The 20,200-nt window shown below is 40.8% G+C and overlaps 1 protein-coding gene across 1 annotated transcript in view; it reads left to right on the top strand.

Moving 5' to 3' along the window:
- The window catches only part of LOC128743547 (RING finger protein 121), a 396,237-nt gene that overhangs the window by 83,432 nt on the left and 292,605 nt on the right, over nucleotides 1-20,200 (top strand). The gene's annotated exons all lie outside the window — the stretch shown is intronic.

Raw genomic sequence — 20,200 nt, forward strand, 5'->3', positions numbered from 1 at the left:
CAGCTTCAGCAGCGCATGGGAGTAAAACGATCAAAACAATCGCACGCTAAAAAACCGCAATTTATTAATGACCGCACAACACCACTAACTGACTGACTGACTGACTGCAACTGCAAAAGGTTGTACCCTTTTCCGGTCAAGGGCGCCGGCGACGACGGTTTCGTTTTGGTATCGGAGCGGTTTGTCCCGGTCCTGCCCTGGGTGCTCTGCTAAAAAAGAAATAATAAACAAAAATAATGCCCATAGCCGGTTGCAATCCGTGCACCGCCCGTGAATATGCCATTTTCGGTTCGGCTCGTAATGTCGCTGCTCGAAGCCTGATGTCGCTGCAAAATATGAAATTCGATCTGCCCGGTATCGAGCAGTGCAATAAATCTGGGTGATGGAAGAGATCATCTATAAAATGACTGCATATCGCGTTGAAGGTGTGGTGTCATTTGCATAAAATCAAATTTTTATTTTGATTTAGATTCAGACTGCAGCAATCGCAAAGCCCACAATAAATTTTTTCTGACTCGAGTATTCGCTATATCGGTCAAACAGCTTCCGGTTTTGTGCAGCGATTATGCAAAGGTATCAAACCATATAATCGATTTTCATATTTCTTCATGTAATAGGATTTATATTTATGAAATTACAGTCCAAAATTCTCTACAAAATTAACCACCTGGACATAAATGACATCCCTATTCAACTTGATTGACGTCGCGGTTGCTCGCTCTTTGATGCTTGGAAACAGCAATAATAGTCGTTCACAGCCGAAAATCAAGACATCGAAGTTCGGGGGAAAAACTTTGAACGAAATTTTTTGCCCATCCTAAACCGCATAATAATGTGCTGGTTATTCTCTATGTCATGGCTATTTACTCCCAGGCGTGACTGAAATTTGACAATATAAATCAACACATGTGCTGCTGCCGCCAACCTCATCTCAACCAGCGAGCGCTATCGTTCTGAACGGTGGGTAACAGTGTTACGCAGCCAAACCGGTTCTGTGCCAAACAACTTCGGTTAAATATTTGCGTAATGGTTTAGAAAACTTTAAGTTCGGGGGAACTTTGAAAGCCGAATTTTTGCTCTTTCCTAATACTATCAAGTGAAGGACGAGAATGAATGCTGGGAAAAAAAGGGCTTAATATCATCTCATAAAATCTCATCAAATTCCAATTGAAAAATCACTATGTAAATAATCAAACCACGCCATTCATGAAGGTCTCTTTAATTCAAGTAATCAAGTAGAATTAGCAAACTAAATGTAGCCACCGAAGAAAAACTGTTGTAACCGATCCAAGAGCATCAACTTACGATTTGTGCAAATGGCACTCGTCGTTTCGTCTGAAGCATTCTCCAGCGACACAAACGACGAAATACGTGCATCCTCGCGTGGCAACTTACCACAGCCAGCACGTTGCATGACGAGAACACACCACCGACCGCGCTGAGGAAGGGCGGAAGCTGCACCGCTATTGTCCGCGTGTGCCATCCGGACCAACAACTGCAGCCCTGTTTGGCTGCAAATTACCTCCGACCAGCCAACCGGCGCGTGGTGTGGTGCTGCCAATTTGCTTTCTGTCCAGATCATGGAAACATGACTGCCTGACTGACTGACTGGTCAGCATCGCATCGCAATCGCAAAAAATGAATCATACGCTCTTTATACTTGAAAATAATGTGACCCATTGAGTCGATCAAAAGAAAAACATCACCGAACCTTCGGATTTGCAGTCGTCTTTTTACAGGAACAAAAAAGGGGTTTCATTTTTCTTCACAGATAGCAATCGGCTCTATGCGTTGCAATGACTTTGAAGAATTCTGAACAATTGTCAATGACGACGATTACCAATTTGCTACCAATTCATCGATCTTCTCGTCGAATGTATTATTTCAGGATAAATATCTACACTGCAAGACCGGGCACTTTATAACTATTCTTAATTAGACGACAAAACCTTACATTATGGAGATGTTTCTAGAACCTGAAGATGCGCTGTACGGCCATTTAAACCACATGGCTACCGCTTAGTAAAAAATACAACCAAATCTACCATCCATCCGTTGAATGGAAAAGAAACTACATGAGCACAAACTATACGCAACACAGGAAAAAAATGCGGAAACTCTTGTCTCAGAAACTCACGTGCCGCAGCGCTACTTGTGTCCGCAGCAAATCGCCGAAAATTCATATGACTTGCAGTTTCGTTTGAGCGGAATTGCCATTCACCGTACCGACCGCAATGGAATGAACACTTGCCGCATAAGAACAATAGCACAACAACAGATGCGCTAAATATGCAGGTAGGTACCTACCTGAGTTGAATTATCTGTAACAATTTTTGCGACCTGCTTGAGAGCAGTCTTTAAATCCTAAACCTTGGTTTTTAGGGAAATTCACTTCACTCATTTCAACTTTTTGTCGATTTCGTTTTTGGTGAGCCTCAATAATAGGCATTGCATAGGCAGCGTACTTATTCTTGATTGATCATACGCCATTTAAAAATTACAATTTTAAATAGCAGCATAATTCTGCGGTATTTCCGTATTGCATTTGCGCTTAGATAGTAAACAACGCGACGAACGAGGCGTTTACATGAGCGTAGGTACATTAACAGAGAAATGTAACTTAAAATTTATTTGAAAGTTCATTGGATTCACGACACAATCAAAAATTAACTCACAATTTTTTTCTGTATCGACAATATCACTGCGACCTGGGTATGAAATGGGGAAGGCAACTAGGAAAAAGCGCCCAATATAACTCTAGCCATCTCAAGCCCCTACCTAACGCCTCCACATGGCCATACCTGGAAATACTTCAATTTGTATAATTGAGTAGCCAAGCTAGGAGCTACGGGGTCGTGCGGTTTTCAGTTCTTAATCTTACAAATATAGTTTTAGGCAACCATTAAACCACACGACTTTATTTTCAAGTATTATATGATTTAAACTAATATTTTTGGAAACCTAATCTATTTTCGGAGAGCGAAATAACACGCTACATCCTTGGACAATTGCAGCCTGGCTTCTGGTCTATATGCCATTAGTTCATCCCCGAGGGTCCGGAGTATCACTTAACCTTTATTAGCAAATATACTCTCAACGTCTGTAAATAAACCATTACCTATGTATATGGGAAGCGTTTGGTACGGGAGGTCCACGCTTTCTTTCTTCCCCTTGATTTCAAGGAGTTGATTGGAAATAGGTATTTTTTCTGGTTCCATTTGATTCCTTGGAATTCTCTCTGCGGTACTTGCTGCGCAGTTGGTTTGGCCGTTGACAAGAAAAATGATTGATTCAAGTAATCGTCATTTTCCAGGATGTCTTCAAGAATTGGCTGCGTTAGTGTGAGATTAGATTAGATTAGTATCGACAATATCACTGCGACCAGTATTTTGATTCTCTGTGATATTGTTCAGATGTTTTTTCTGTATTTCGCACTTCGCACTTTTTGCCACTAAAGAGTGAGCGGTTTACTTATTATCCGTGGGTGCTTTGCACTCTATTTTTTTCCTTTTATGCTTTTACTACTTTTTCGTGAATCTCGCTACCTAGGAAGTGTGCACAAAAGTGAAGGAAGTGTGCACATCGTCGGTAAAGCAGAGCTCAGCACAAAGAAAGGGTGCGTAGGTGTGTGTTTTCCCCTTACTAGGGTACGGGAGGTTATTTCCGCACTTATTCTAGCAACTAAACAGTTGTGAATATGATGTCACTGAACAATTCTACTTCTTTTCATCACGGAAGAACACAAAAATTTCCCTCTGATATGAAAATATAAATCAATTTTCATTCACTAGCAATCTGCAGAGTTTTGCTATTCATTTCAGCATATGGTGCTTTATTTACACTACTACCAAGATGTGACGCAGTTGCGCCTGAAACTCTTCTATCGTGTTGACATAGCTAGTATTTGAGTGACAACCACTTGCTTTTGGTGCTAAAGTATATGTACGATTCAATGATACACTAGCGCCAGCAGCAAGCTGGTGTCACTGCAAAACTAGTTATCTTAAATAAGCCGGTATCTAGGCTATACCGACACGTTATCCATCGGTCTCTCTTTTGATCTGTTTTTGAAAAGCATCTAATCCCTGTGCAGGCAATTTCGGCCGGTCGGATTTAAAAAACCTGATTTAATCCACCTAGTGGTGAAAGGAACCTTTGTTATACGGTCTTACTTGCTATTTGAGATAGAAATCGACACGTTTGGTTTACATGAAATTTTTGGAAATTGAATAAGTTTACAAAATTTGAACCAAATAGAAGCACTTATAAATTTTGATAGTTCCTTTTCTCATGAAATTGTTGAGTAAGTTGTTACTAATGCGGGTAAGTGCAAGTTAAAGTAAGTTGCAAGATGAAATATTATTCTTTAACATATACATTGCGTAGTAAAGGTCTAGTTTATACGTTTTTGAACTATGCATAATTTCCTGTAATGCCATTCTATTTGATTCACAACAATCAAGTTTTCTTGAATAAATTTCATCAATTTTTATTAACCTTCGGTTACTCACGCTGTTGTATTTCGTACAACATGTGTAGGTTTTTGAATGCCATATTGTTATAAAGTTACAAATTGTATATTACGTATATACTAACGTATATTCTTCAATAAACTTGTTATGAGCAAAATGTCAGAATTATTCAATGCATTAATACTTTAAATTGTTAGGAAACAAGATTAGCATAAACCGACATCACAGAAACGAAGCAAGCAGCATGTGAGGTGTACCGCAACTGACCCCAACTGGAATTTTCTCTCGTTTCTTCATATGGAAAAATGGTGTCTGTATGCAGCAAAACTACCAGCAAATGTAAAATGTATAAGATCTATCCATCTGCTAGTAGTCGAGTAATTCGGGGTCAAAATCTGATTATTTTTTATAATTAAAGTTCTACAGTTCCTAAACAAGCAAACATAGAGGTGTACTAAATTCAGCAAAGTTGTGTATTTTTATTATTTGTACAACTTTGTAATACATGAAAAAGTCATACAACAATTACATAAATAGTTAGAATAGAAAAACTGGTTTTACAAATTCATATACAATAAATAAGATTTTTCTATCTTCACTGAAGAGATAGAAGGTTACTGTCTTAAGCAAAATTTCTTGTAATAATATGCTCTAAAAGTTTGCAGAACACATCAATGTGTTGTATTCAAACTGAAGGAAAATAATTTTTTTATTTCACTTTTAGGGGGATTAATCAAAATTCAAATTCTACCAGACGATAGATCTTTCAATTTTAAGAAACCCTTCCAAAGGTTCGATAAACTTAAAACCAAGTATTCCCAGTCAAGACTCTAATGCGCACGTTTTCTTTGGTTTTGGGCTATTGTGAGCGTAAGTAACCGTGTTGTAAAAGTTGGCGCGTGTATTCGAGGGTTAATATCTTTTGACCGGTAAAACCAATTCTTATGAAATTTTGCATATATATTCGTAGTGTGAAAACCTTTCGTTTTATATTAAAATAATTGAAATTAGGTAAATTATCTTGGCTAAAATCATTATAAATTATTGTTAATTTTGGTGTGCGGTATTGGATTGCTCATAACTTTCAAATTAAAGGTCCAATCAAAAAACCATTGAATAGTGATCTATCCGACTAAATTACCTGCCAAACGAAACTAATAGCGCGTAAATCGTAAACTTTTAAACTGCTTGTCCGTTTTTAATAAAACTTGGCAAAATGTTTAGTAATAGTAAGAGCTTTCGTTTGGTACTAAGATTGTTAAAATTGGTTGCGTGGTTCCGGAGAAAACCGTGTCACGGAGTTTTCACATTTTTGCTTTTAACTTTCAAACGAAAAGTCAGACCACGAAACCATTCAATAGTGATATACTAGGCAATAATACCTTTCAAACAAAAGTAATAGCGGTCGAATCGGTTCAGCCATCTTCGAGGAACAGGCGATAGAAAATTCGGAGCGAACACACATACATACACACACAGACATTGCTCAGTTCGTCGAACCCTATCGATTGGTATATGTGACTCGGCCCGCCGGGCCTTGGATCAATTTCGTGTTTTTAGACCAATTTCTAAACCTTTGTTATATAGTATAACAAAGGTAAAACACAAACACCACTATAGAAAATCGGCCCAATTTAGCCGCAGCGACTTCATCATCTCTCGCGACTATAACTCAAATTCAGCAGCGTTTCAAAAACACAAAATACTCGCCGATATTCAGTAAATGTTATTTTATCAACTGGTATAAAAATCTTGTCTCGAATGAATATAGTTTCAACGTAATTCGTGAATATTGTTTAGGCTACCGCTTAATGGGCTGAAAATACCCTCCCGTATCCTACTTTGCATCATCAATCTCGTTCCTAGAACTGTCAAGCTGCTCCACTTGATTGTAATTTAGCTATGGACAAGAGGCTTCATTACGCACTAGTCTAATAACATGTCCAGGTTAGAAGCATCACTGCTGGTAAATGCAAATTTCAGTATGAAGGAAGAATGTGGAGATACCGGAGAATAAACCCATTCTAAAGTCACTTAACGTCGAATGGCCTGATTTTACTAAGATTCAACCCCACGGTCACTCGCTTGTCAAAGCATATTCGCCAACCTAGCGGCTACAGGACAGGACTTCACAATTGGAAATCGTAAAATTAGCCCTCTAATGGTTAAGATCGTTTGTAGAACTTCTACTAGCCGAGAGCCGAGGTGGCTCTTGCCGTAACAAGAATTCCTCGTCATTGTTCTCGGTCCTGGGCTACTCGTCGCCAATACGTTGAGCGTCACACGCAATTTGTCTTCGAACTGGTCGAACCCGTTGGGCCACTCTATTCCTGGTGCCGGTAGGGTTCTTGAAGAGAACGGATTTCACTGCACAGTCGCCCGGCATCCTTGCGACGTGGTCGGCCCACCGTAGTCTCCCAACATTCGCCAGGTGTACGATGGGAATCTCTCCGAATAGTGCCTGTAGCTCGTGATTCAAACGCCTCCGCCACTCTTCGCTTTCCATTTATACTCCACCAAAAATAGTTCGCAACACCTTTCGTTCAAATACGACTAGTGCACGTATGTCTTCCGTAAGCAAAGTTGTTATCTCAAGTCCGTAGAGGACTACAGGTCTGATTAGCATTTTGTACAGCGTCAGCTTTGTGCGGCGGTATATGCTTCTTGATCGAAGCATCTTGCGGAGGTAAAAGTAGGCTCGACTTCCATTCCATTTTTTGGATGCCTCGTTGAATCTCCTTACTCGTATTATCGACTTCATCAACCAAGTCCAGTTTATCGCCGTCAAAAGTCACTAGCACCTGACTCGCTCTAGGGCAGCTTTGGTCAGCCGCGTCAGTTTGTCCGAAAAACCATATTCGTGCATTATCTGCCATAGCAGTTCGCGTTCAACTGTATCGTATGCTGCTCTGAAATCCACGAACATGATGCATGCGCACGTTGTACTCTTGACATCTGTGAAGAATTTGTCGAAAAGCAAAAACGTCCGTAATAGCACGGGCCCCCGTAAAACCCGTCTTATACTGCCCTACGAATTCTCTTTCTATTGGGGATAGACGATACCAGAAGATCTGGTAGAGCACCTTGTAGGCGGCGTAGACCAGCGTTTTGCCACAGTAGTTACAGCAACCTAGCCGGTCTCTTTTTTTTTTTGTAGATAAGACAGACTACACCTTCCGTTCACTCCTCCGGTAGTTTTTCTTCCTTACAAATCCTGGAAATTATCCAGTGAAGTGCCGTTGCTAGCGCTTCTTGGCCATTTTTGTAAAGTTCTGCCGGTTCTTTCTGGCGGCTCTATTATTTTTCAGCAAACCGATTTTTTGTCGGATCTCTTAGAGATCGAGAGCCGGCACGGTGTTGTCGTTTGTAGGCACTCCTAGGTTAACTTCCGCTACGTCTCCTTCTGCTATATCGTCGTTCAGGTCCTCATCGAAGAACTGCTTCCACCTCTCGACCACCTCGCGCTCGTTTGTGATTAGATCCCTTCCCTCGTCCCTACACATGTTAGGTTTAAGTGTGTAGCCCTCACGAGTTTGGTTCGCTTTCTCATAAACTTGCGCGTGTCATTAGCCCGGAATAGTTGTTCCAGCTCCTCACGATGTTTGTCCCCCTTTTTGCGCTTTTTCCTCCTCAGGATCGTGGTCAACTCATTCCTCACTCGTCGATACTTGGCCAAATTGACTCGCGTGGATATGCTTAGATAGTTTTTCCAATCTCTTTTTTTTCCTCTCTATCGTTTGTTGGCATTCCTTGTCAAACCAGATATTTCGTGCGCTCGAGGTTTTCTCACCTAGCAACACGGCTCTAACATTGTTGACAGATCTAACTCTACCGAGGAAGGCAGAGCTTCATCCAGTACGCTCACGTAGTTTTCGGCACCTCGTGGGTTTTCGGCAAGTCGTGGGACTCCGGGGTAGGTAAGTTGCCGTATGTGTAATCGAGGAGGGCGGTTTTGTCGCAAGGTATATACCATCGAAAGTTTTGGTGCACAAGTACTGCTACTAGCTAATGGTCCGAGCAGATATCCGCACCCCGTAGGGAGCGTACGTTCGAGAAAAACCGGCCCTGGATGAGAATATGGTCGATTTGGTTCGAGGTTCGTTGGTCAGGTGATAACCAGGGGGCTTTGTGGATATCTTTGTGGGGAAAAAAGTGCTTCTGATCACCAAGGCTCGGGAAGCTGCAAAGTTGATGCATCGATTGCCGTTATCATTCGTGTCGTTGTGCAGGCCATGGGGTCCGATCACCGGTCTATACATTGCTTCGCTGCCGAACTGGGTGTTCATATCCCTTTTGACGATCTTAATGTCCCATGGCAAACAGCTGTTGTACGTTCCCTCCAGCTGCGCATAGAACGCTTCTTTCTCGTCGTCGGGTCTACTTTCGTATGAGTAGTGCACGTTTATGATGGTGTAGTTGAAAAAACGACCTTTTATTCTCAACATACACATCCTCTTGTTCCATTACTAAAAAATCCGTTCCCAGTTCGTTGGCCACTCTAATGAAATTGGGCCTTGTCACCATGGATTCTCCAATCTTCACACCTTCTAGCCTTTGCGAGAGTTCCCTGCAGTCTCACATTGCCTAACTTTCGGGGTTCTAACTGATCGAGCAGCACCCTAATACTACTCAGGAAATTCAGCGATTTGCAGTTAGTCGTCTTTGTCTAATATTCCAAACCGAATTTTCATGAATTCTTCTTTCTTCTAGCTTTAGGTAGGTAGGTGCTGTCGTGCTCCGAGACAGATTTGCTGCTCACTCCAGAGTACTGCGCCGCCGGTGTGGTTCTGCCTCCTTCGGTTGAGCAGTGGTCTTACCCTCAAAGGGGCCACTGGTTTCGCTGCCTGCTGCTGGTCCATGAGGGTGAGATCCTTCCTCTCCGAAATCCGTCACAAGAATGAGGATTCACATGGATAACGTCCGTTTATATAGCATCGCTCGGCAGCTGACGCACCGTTGCCATATTGGACTATAATACGTTGCATTGACAGTGTTGTCAGAGCAGACCGATGTGAATCGCTTTGTTATTTTTTTCTAGTTCATGATGTTTATTCATCATTAATTATTATTATTATTCTTATCTCCCACATTCTCCTACTTCACTACTCTTAACGAAAATTGTGTGCGATGGATCAATGTGGAAAAGTGTTATTTTTCTAATGCTCTTTCACACCTTCAATATTGGATTTAAAATCGTTTTCGCAACAAAAGAAGAAGGGAATCGGCAACTAACCTTCAATTTATAAACTGCTGTTTCACTGCACATAACGAAAAAATGAATCTCACATTCGACGTAAATAGCCTAATCCGTTTTTAAAGATGTATTTTTACATCAATCCAAATATAATAAATCAGCCGTTAGGTGAAATAACATGTAATTTTATGATTATTTGCAATGCTCCATTTATGTGCATGTCAAAAGACGTAAATTGACATGATTTTTTCAAAGCGTGTGTTTCTTACTTGTTTGTCAATTCCTCTCACGTTTTATCATTGATTTTGTCTGATATTAGATCTTTCTGGACTTCTTGCTCCTTTCTGAAATATTAGTGTCTTCTACTATTAGTAAAGTTTCGCAGCTACATTGCGTATTTGGAGCTTGGCTCTCTGTCCCTATTCGACAGGCTTCGCAACCAGCCACTAGTGTTATAAAAACCAGATACCTGACACCGTTCTCTTAATTGCTTTGCGTTAGAAAATAACATCGCTCATGGGCTCACTGACATGATCTCCACTGACAGCCGAAGAGCTAACTTGTGTGAAGCAAAGAGATAATATTGATATCTCTATTATGCAAACGCTAACATTGAAAACATGGTTCCTACCAGCTACTTGCTAGGAGGGCATGACTTCCTAACCACTTTGAAGAAAATTTAACTGACCACTCTTTAGCCGGGTAGTTAATATCTCACCTATTCCCACATTCCATTAGGTGACGCGAATCTAAACTTGTAGATTAGACTGTTCTTCGTCAGTTAACAGTTTTGACAATTAATACCATCATTACACAATTTTTCACCATTAACCATTAGCAATGCATTAACCGCATTGGTACACTCAAGAAAATATACTAACCGCCCTTTCGTCGGATAGTGGAAATATTCATACTCTTAGAAAACTTAACTAACCGCCCTTCCGTCGAATAGTTATCAAGATGAATTTCACCATTACACCGCCCTTCCTTCGGGTAAGGTAATATTTACTATGTTACTAACCGCCCTTCCGTCGGATAGTTATCAAAACCATTACACCGCCCTTCCGTCGGGTAAGGTATTGTTCACAATGTTACTAACCGCCCTTCCGTCGGATAGTTATCAAGATACATTTCGCCATTACACCGCCCTTCCGTCGGGTAAGGTATTATTTATAATGTTACTAACCGCCCTTCCGTCGGATAGTTATCAAAACCATTACACCGTCCTTCCGTCGGGTAAGGTATTATTCACAATGTTACTAACCGCCCTTCCGTCGGATAGTTATCAAGATAAATTTCACCATTACGCCGCCCTTCCGTCGGGTAAGGTATTGTTTATAATGTTACTAACCGCCCTTCCGTCGGATAGTTATCAAAACCATTACACCGCCCTTCCGTCGGGTAAGGTATTATTCATTATGTTGCTAACCGCCCTTCCGTCGGCTAGCAAAATAAATAAATGCACTATACCGCCCTTCCGTCGGTTAGCGCTCTACTCATAGTTACCGCTTTTGACTTACGAGGGAGCTGCTGTGCCATTGTCGTGCTCCGAGACAGATTTGCTGCTCACTCCAGAGTACTGCGCCGCCGGTGTGGTTCTGCCTCCTTCGGTTGAGCAGTGGTCTTACCCTCAAAGGGGCCACTGGTTTCGCTGCCTGCTGCTGGTCCATGAGGGTGAGATCCTTCCTCTCCGAAATCCGTCACAAGAATGAGGATTCACATGGATAACGTCCGTTTATATAGCATCGCTCGGCAGCTGACGCACCGTTGCCATATTGGACTATAATACGTTGCATTGACAGTGTTGTCAGAGCAGACCGATGTGAATCGCTTTGTTATTTTTTTCTAGTTCATGATGTTTATTCATCATTAATTATTATTATTATTCTTATCTCCCACATTCTCCTACTTCACTACTCTTAACGAAAATTGTGTGCGATGGATCAATGTGGAAAAGTGTTATTTTTCTAATGCTCTTTCACACCTTCAATATTGGATTTAAAATCGTTTTCGCAACAAAAGAAGAAGGGAATCGGCAACTAACCTTCAATTTATAAACTGCTGTTTCACTGCACATAACGAAAAAATGAATCTCACATTCGACGTAAATAGCCTAATCCGTTTTTAAAGATGTATTTTTACATCAATCCAAATATAATAAATCAGCCGTTAGGTGAAATAACATGTAATTTTATGATTATTTGCAATGCTCCATTTATGTGCATGTCAAAAGACGTAAATTGACATGATTTTTTCAAAGCGTGTGTTTCTTACTTGTTTGTCAATTCCTCTCACGTTTTATCATTGATTTTGTCTGATATTAGATCTTTCTGGACTTCTTGCTCCTTTCTGAAATATTAGTGTCTTCTACTATTAGTAAAGTTTCGCAGCTACATTGCGTATTTGGAGCTTGGCTCTCTGTCCCTATTCGACAGGCTTCGCAACCAGCCACTAGTGTTATAAAAACCAGATACCTGACACCGTTCTCTTAATTGCTTTGCGTTAGAAAATAACATCGCTCATGGGCTCACTGACATGATCTCCACTGACAGCCGAAGAGCTAACTTGTGTGAAGCAAAGAGATAATATTGATATCTCTATTATGCAAACGCTAACATTGAAAACATGGTTCCTACCAGCTACTTGCTAGGAGGGCATGACTTCCTAACCACTTTGAAGAAAATTTAACTGACCACTCTTTAGCCGGGTAGTTAATATCTCACCTATTCCCACATTCCATTAGGTGACGCGAATCTAAACTTGTAGATTAGACTGTTCTTCGTCAGTTAACAGTTTTGACAATTAATACCATCATTACACAATTTTTCACCATTAACCATTAGCAATGCATTAACCGCATTGGTACACTCAAGAAAATATACTAACCGCCCTTTCGTCGGATAGTGGAAATATTCATACTCTTAGAAAACTTAACTAACCGCCCTTCCGTCGAATAGTTATCAAGATGAATTTCACCATTACACCGCCCTTCCTTCGGGTAAGGTAATATTTACTATGTTACTAACCGCCCTTCCGTCGGATAGTTATCAAAACCATTACACCGCCCTTCCGTCGGGTAAGGTATTGTTCACAATGTTACTAACCGCCCTTCCGTCGGATAGTTATCAAGATACATTTCGCCATTACACCGCCCTTCCGTCGGGTAAGGTATTATTTATAATGTTACTAACCGCCCTTCCGTCGGATAGTTATCAAAACCATTACACCGTCCTTCCGTCGGGTAAGGTATTATTCACAATGTTACTAACCGCCCTTCCGTCGGATAGTTATCAAGATAAATTTCACCATTACGCCGCCCTTCCGTCGGGTAAGGTATTGTTTATAATGTTACTAACCGCCCTTCCGTCGGATAGTTATCAAAACCATTACACCGCCCTTCCGTCGGGTAAGGTATTATTCATTATGTTGCTAACCGCCCTTCCGTCGGCTAGCAAAATAAATAAATGCACTATACCGCCCTTCCGTCGGTTAGCGCTCTACTCATAGTTACCGCTTTTGACTTACGAGGGAGCTGCTGTGCCATTGTCGTGCTCCGAGACAGATTTGCTGCTCACTCCAGAGTACTGCGCCGCCGGTGTGGTTCTGCCTCCTTCGGTTGAGCAGTGGTCTTACCCTCAAAGGGGCCACTGGTTTCGCTGCCTGCTGCTGGTCCATGAGGGTGAGATCCTTCCTCTCCGAAATCCGTCACAAGAATGAGGATTCACATGGATAACGTCCGTTTATATAGCATCGCTCGGCAGCTGACGCACCGTTGCCATATTGGACTATAATACGTTGCATTGACAGTGTTGTCAGAGCAGACCGATGTGAATCGCTTTGTTATTTTTTTCTAGTTCATGATGTTTATTCATCATTAATTATTATTATTATTCTTATCTCCCACAGGTGCTTTACTAAGACCATGCTACCGAGTCTCGTGATGGGGCTGCCATATTAGAGAAAGTGCCGAGACAACACAGTTCTTAATTTAGCCGCCCGCTCCGGATCATACACTGTCATACAACCGCTTACTTGGTTGCGGAATCGTCAAGCCACCAAGAGCCGCCACTGACATGGAAACAAACGCTCAAGGCTGATAAAGCTATTTTTCGTTGCTACAGTCAGCGTTCGCATGAAAGGGCAAGTTATAAGAGTGGTATTGGTTCAAAGTGCGTAATCATGCCGTTTGTTCGAGGGCAAGTTATCTGGAATGACGAAACGACAGAACAGGAATACCAACTGTGCAGATTACCTGCAAATTCCAAGATTTTTAGAGTCTATCGAATCTGTGAAATTTTTGTAATGCAATGCAGATATTGTAAGTTTATAAAGATTTAGTGTGGATTTATGTTCAAGTTTCTTGAGATTTGCGGACATTTTTTTGAAAACGTTTGCGGATTTCAGCAGAGAGAAAAATCTGGAATATCTGTTACAACAGAACTGGATCTCTACTAACTTTTGCGAATTGCTAAACAGTACAGTATTTCACATTATAGAAGAAAAAATTGTATCAATACTTCTGTTCCCGATGGTAAAAGTCCCCTTTTCCTTAAAAGGCAACACCTTGATTCTCCTAAGCTTTATAATATCCAAGAAAGAACTGAAAATAAGTAGAATGAGTAAAAGTGAGGTCTCGGAAAATCTTACGGAAATATGAAGTTTCTTCAAATTTTATAATTTGAATTCTTTTCCAGGGATGGTCCGATCACTTTGATTCAATTTTGATTCATTTGACAGTACCATCTCAGCTCGACTCGGCTGCTCGGCTGAGACGGTACTGTCAAATGAATCAAAATTGCGTCCAAGTGTTCTTAGCACCACCAACAACTGTTCGATTAATTTAGTCAAGGCTTCAACTGTAATCTCGACATCTAAAATTTTCTATACGATTTATGCAGTCAACTCTCAAATTATTTGTCATTAGATAAGAACATTCACATACACAAACCACTTTTACTGATGAATCAGACGTGAAAGAGTAAAAACAATTGTCAGTTTTTTGAACTCAGGAATTTTGCATCAAGTTGCAAATTTTCTAAAACTGTTCAAAACAATTTCCTGCCAGGAAGCAATAACATTTTTGGCATTCTGAATTGAAGCAAAATCAAATATGTCGAATTCCATCTGCTTCGACATTCATATAGGATGTAGGACTTTTTCCGCTCTTGTTACAAAAGGCGGCCCGAATGCAAAACATCGCAGCATCCGGAATGTGACTTTAGTATTTTTTATGCTCGCCACATTTCACACGACAATGCGATACGAGACGACGATGTAGGTACGTCAATATTGTCCTACAATCTTGCAGTGGAAATTCGGAATGAATTGTGCAGGACGTTTCAATTAACCGGTAATCTACGAAAAGGGTAATCGAAATACGATGTCGAGCGCACGAGATGCAACGGCGAGGGCTGCATTCTACTACCCATTCTATATGGCAAATGGAAGGCTCGCGTTTTCCGAAACGAACCGAATGCGGTACTATGTCTATCGCTCGCCGCAAAATATTCACGGCTTCCTAGCCAAATCATCGCTTCAAGCTGCTACCGTGTCGACTGGAGATGAAATTTATGGCCGAACAGATAGGGTACGGAAATGTGTTGACTGCTCGCAATGTGTACACTTCCGAACGTTAGTTTCTATAGCTAACCCGATTTCGTTCCGATATATTACCACTTTTTTTGTTACACGTTCACATTTGCTCGACTTCCCGTACGGTCACGTTCACTGTGCAGCAGCAGCCAGCGGTTGCATTATCCGCCATATGTAGCCCACGGAGACTGGGGATAAAATTATAATAGTCTGATAACGGTTCAGGCTAAAAGCCAACGTGATTGTGAACATACTGAAACTGAGTCCGGATGAATTACTAGTTTTCAATGCAAACCATTAGATTATGAATTATATGTGTTCTACCATTGTCGAAAATATTGTCCACTTTCCCCTACAACGGAGCCATCGATCCATGAAAAAAGAACAAAAAAGCTGCAAAGCGCCTTTCGCATCTCGACTGAAGCTCGAATAAAAAGCTATTCGAAGCCATCGGAAATAGATTTTCCATCCCGGAACAAGCTTTGCAGTAGCGCATTTGTTAGGAGGTAGATGGGAAAGTAAAACTGTTCGCAATTGAATCCAGCCCGTGTAATCCGAATTTGATAGCTTAAATTATAACATACGCCGCGCAACTGGATTCGCAGCTGGCAGAATGAGTACCTACGGCACAATTCAGCAATCCGGGCTCCGACTCAATATGTTACATTCCCTGCCACATTGAGTTGACTAACGCTGAATGATAGATGAAACATCCGATCCACATGCAGAATCAAAATTGTCCAATTAATTGAGAGTTAGTGTAGCGTAAATTAAGTTGATATTCGTACTGGGGCGGTGTACAGAGCGGAATTCGAATGAATATTGACACATCCTATGGATGGGTGAAAAATGTATCGTTTCTGTACTCCCAGATGTAGGCAAGCGCTGAACAACAGCAAAACGAATGTCGACTAATAAAATTTCAGGCGCATTAAGCGTGATGCTGTTCAGTTTGATGAACCGATTCTATTCGCTGTTCAATTCAGTAACTGAGTTATAGCTTATTTTGTATAAAGTTGTTAAAACTTAATTTTCATTTGGTTTCAGTTGTAACTCAATTTGCTTTTTTGTTCTTACACAAAGCTAAGATAAGTTTAATTCATGTTTTTGCTCAAATTTCTACCCATTTCAGCGTTTATTTTTCTTTATGAAATAAGACTGAAACAAAATATTACCAAAATGCTATGAATTTTAGACATAACTTAAATCAAACCATGAAAAAAACTGATATAAATTTGAAAAATCAAAACAAACTAAATTCAACCGTAAATTAAACAATACACTAATAAATTTTATAGAATGCCAAAAAGTTGATTTTAATTAAATTGCATTTATAACATGAGACCCAACTTCCGGGGCCACTAACTTGCCCAGCCGTAAGCAGAAGGTGGGGAACCGATCTTTCAGAAGCATGTTTGACCTAGAATAATCAAGTAATCTTAGGATAGCAGATCGATTTATACGTATAAATCACGAAAATTTCCGCGCTTCTGAATCACAACACTACGATCTTTCTAGATTAAATTTCATAGAGAAGATGGGACACCCAGTCTGGACAGCCCCGTGGACGTACAACTAACATTAGATCAAAATTTGAAATAAAATTTGAACTTGGATTGGGACTTGAACTTAAAAAAGAAATTGAATGGATTATGAAATTGGACTTGAAATTGTTCTTAAAATCGAAGTTTAAGTTGAATTGGATTTTGATACAAAATCCTTTCAAAATTAGACATAAAATCGGGCTGAAACATGAATTTAAGAATGTGCTTGAAACTGGACTGGGAAATTAAATTTAAAATTGGGCTGGAAACGGAATTTAAAATGGAGCTTGAAAATTCAAATGAACTTGAAATCAGACTTATAATTGAATTTGAAATTTTACCTAAAAAACGTTTGAAGTGAAATTGGACCTTAAATTGTCATGAAATCGGACCTAATTTTGGTTCAATGTAAATCTTTATTCTGTATTTGAAATTGAGCTGGAAGTTGGACTTTCAACTAAACTTAAAACTAAACTCGAAGGTAGACCTAAATATAAACTGGACTTGAAATTAGAGATAAAAGAAGATGTGGAATAAGTGCACGACATTATACCTAAACTTGGACTTGGAAATTAACCGTGAGATTGGACTTGCTTAAATTCAAACTTGAGTTTAAATCAATTTAGACGAGAGGTTATACTTCAAATTGTACCACAAGCCGAACTTTAAATTAAACCTAAAATTTAAGTTGTAAATCAACTTGTAATTGCACTTGAAATTCAACTTGGGATTCGACACGAAATAGGACTTAGAATTGGGCTTGAAATACTACAACTTGAAATTGAAATTGAAACTTGGAATTTTAGTTGAAGTTGGGATTAAAATTTGATTTAACACTAGATCTATTTTTAGGAAGATTTTTTGGAAAAAGATACGGTTTATAAATTTAACATTAAAATCTTCATACTTCCTGGTTACACCTACTGGAAATAAATTTTTTAGAGAACGTGGGGTACGTGCCCCTCCATCCATCAACATCGTCCATCGTCCGTCGTCCATCGTCCATCGTCCATCGTCTATCGTCCATCGTCCATCGTCCATCGTCCATCGTCCATCGTCCATCGTCCATCGTCCATCGTCCATCGTCCATCGTCCATCGTCCATCGTCCATCGTCCATCGTCCATCGTCCATCGTCCATCGTCCATCGTCCATCGTCCATCGTCCATCGTCCATCGTCCATCGTCCATCGTCCATCGTCCATCGTCCATCGTCCATAGGGGGGCTCTGTAGTCGCAAGGTTACCGAGTCTGCTTTGACAAGCGAATGGTCATGGGTTCGAATCTTAGTAGAATCAGGCCATTCGATTTCAAAGTGACTTTAGCATGGGTTTATTCCCAGGCCCCTTACCACCCTTCCTTCGTGCTGAATTCTATGTTATCCCGATATGGCCTATTGACAGTGCAATAATGAGACCCTTATAGTTCAATGCACTGGTTAGCTGTTCCAGGGATGGCTACAATTGGGGACAACGCTGTCATGTGGAACGAGGTGGGTAAAGTAGAGAAAAAGCATTGAGGGAAGGGTACTCAAATTACACACAAGCACGCATAAAATTCAATAAGCATATCGCTCACTCAATAGCGACTATAGCCAAAATAAATGCAGTGCGGGTTATACAGCAAACATACAGCAAACACCACAGGAAAAAAATCCATCGTCCATCGTCCATCGTCCATCGTCCATCGTCCATCGTCCATCGTCCATCGTCCATCGTCCATCGTCCATCGTCCATCGTCCATCGTCCATCGTCCATCGTCCATCGTCCATCGTCCATCGTCCATCGTCCATCGTCCATCGTCCATCGTCCATCGTCCATCGTCCATCGTCCATCGTCCATCGTCCATCGTCCATCGTCCATCGTCCATCGTCCATCGTCCATCGTCCATCGTCCGTCGTCCCTCGTCCCTCGTCCATCGGCCATCGTTTTTAACATTTGGTTGGTTTTTAATGAACAATCAACATTAAATATTACATCGATAATGTTTTGAAAAACTATTTGCTTCCCATCGTCAAAGAACACTACAAGAATGCACCATACTACTTTCAACAAGACCGTGTGCACCGTCTCACCAGGCGAAAGCCTCACATGCGTTTTTAACATTTGGTTGGTTTTTAATGAACAATCAACATTAAATATTACATCGATAATGTTTTGAAAAACTATTTGCTTCCCATCGTCAAAGAACACTACAAGAATGCACCATACTACTTTCAACAAGACCGTGTGCACCGTCTCACCAGGCGAAAGCCTCACATGCTTGGCATGAGGACAATTTTCCAGATGTTATTTCTTCGACAGAGTGGCATGCGTCGTAGCCTATTTTGAATTTCTATGCATCTATTCTAGGTAAACTAGGGAACACTGAAGGATTGATACTGGTCTAATAAGCCAGTCGTCGTATGTTCGAATCTCGGCTAGGCGGTGCTTGCTAGATAGAGTCAGTAGGATGGTTGCACTGGCCCCGTAATTTTCCTGTACTCTAATAGCCGGCTGCGAAGTCTGTCGTTAAAGAAGGGTAATGTCTAAAGACGGTATAAATCCAAGCCGTTGCCAAGTAAAATTTTTGACCTGGCATTTGCCCGAAGTCAACCTTGATATAGGTTTCATCGTCCATCAGAAGACACCCATCGAACTTGGTTAACTCCCGGTCGTATTGCTTTCGAGCACGGATTTTGGCTACACTATTCTGTTTTATGATTCGGTCTGGCTGTTTGCTAGCTCGATACGACTTGATTCCTTCCCGGAGTCGAATTCTCTTCACGGTACTATGGTCAGCACCAAATTTTCTGCCCAAATCACGGTCCGACAGATTGGGATTTCTCTTGATAGTCTTCAAAATCTTGTCACGCAGTTTCCGGTCGACAGTTCCACTCCGATGATTAGCTTGAGGCTTCCGAATCGTCGTCAATGTTTCCTTATACCGTTTGATAACGCGCCATACGGTATTTCTGAGCAATTTCAGCTGTTTAGCTAGCCTAGATGCAGACCACAATGGATTGTTCAAATAACTGTGCACAATTTTTTCCCTTCTTTCGGCTTCCTTGTTTACAAAATACAATCGGTTTGCGAAATGTCAATAATACATAGGTGAAGCTAACAAAATTTCCGACACGTGGGCGCTAAGAACTTCCAAATCCATCCACCAAGAGCGCCACAATATGAGCAAAAGTTTGTTCCAATTCTAAATGAAGCAAGCATTAGAATATAGATAGATGTAATACAATAACAAAGATTGGGAAAGAAAAAAATCCGTAGACACGAAAAATGCTGCCATTTATATATTTTATGAGCAAAAAATTCAATGCATTACGTTAAAAGTGAATGCAATCACGGTAGTCATTGGTTGGCAGAATAGGTTCATTTTTTACCTTACACTGTCACTGGAACAAACGCTAG

The sequence above is a fragment of the Sabethes cyaneus genome, chromosome 3 (genome assembly GCF_943734655.1).
Source record: "Sabethes cyaneus chromosome 3, idSabCyanKW18_F2, whole genome shotgun sequence".
NCBI classification, from domain to species: Eukaryota; Metazoa; Arthropoda; class Insecta; order Diptera; family Culicidae; genus Sabethes; species Sabethes cyaneus.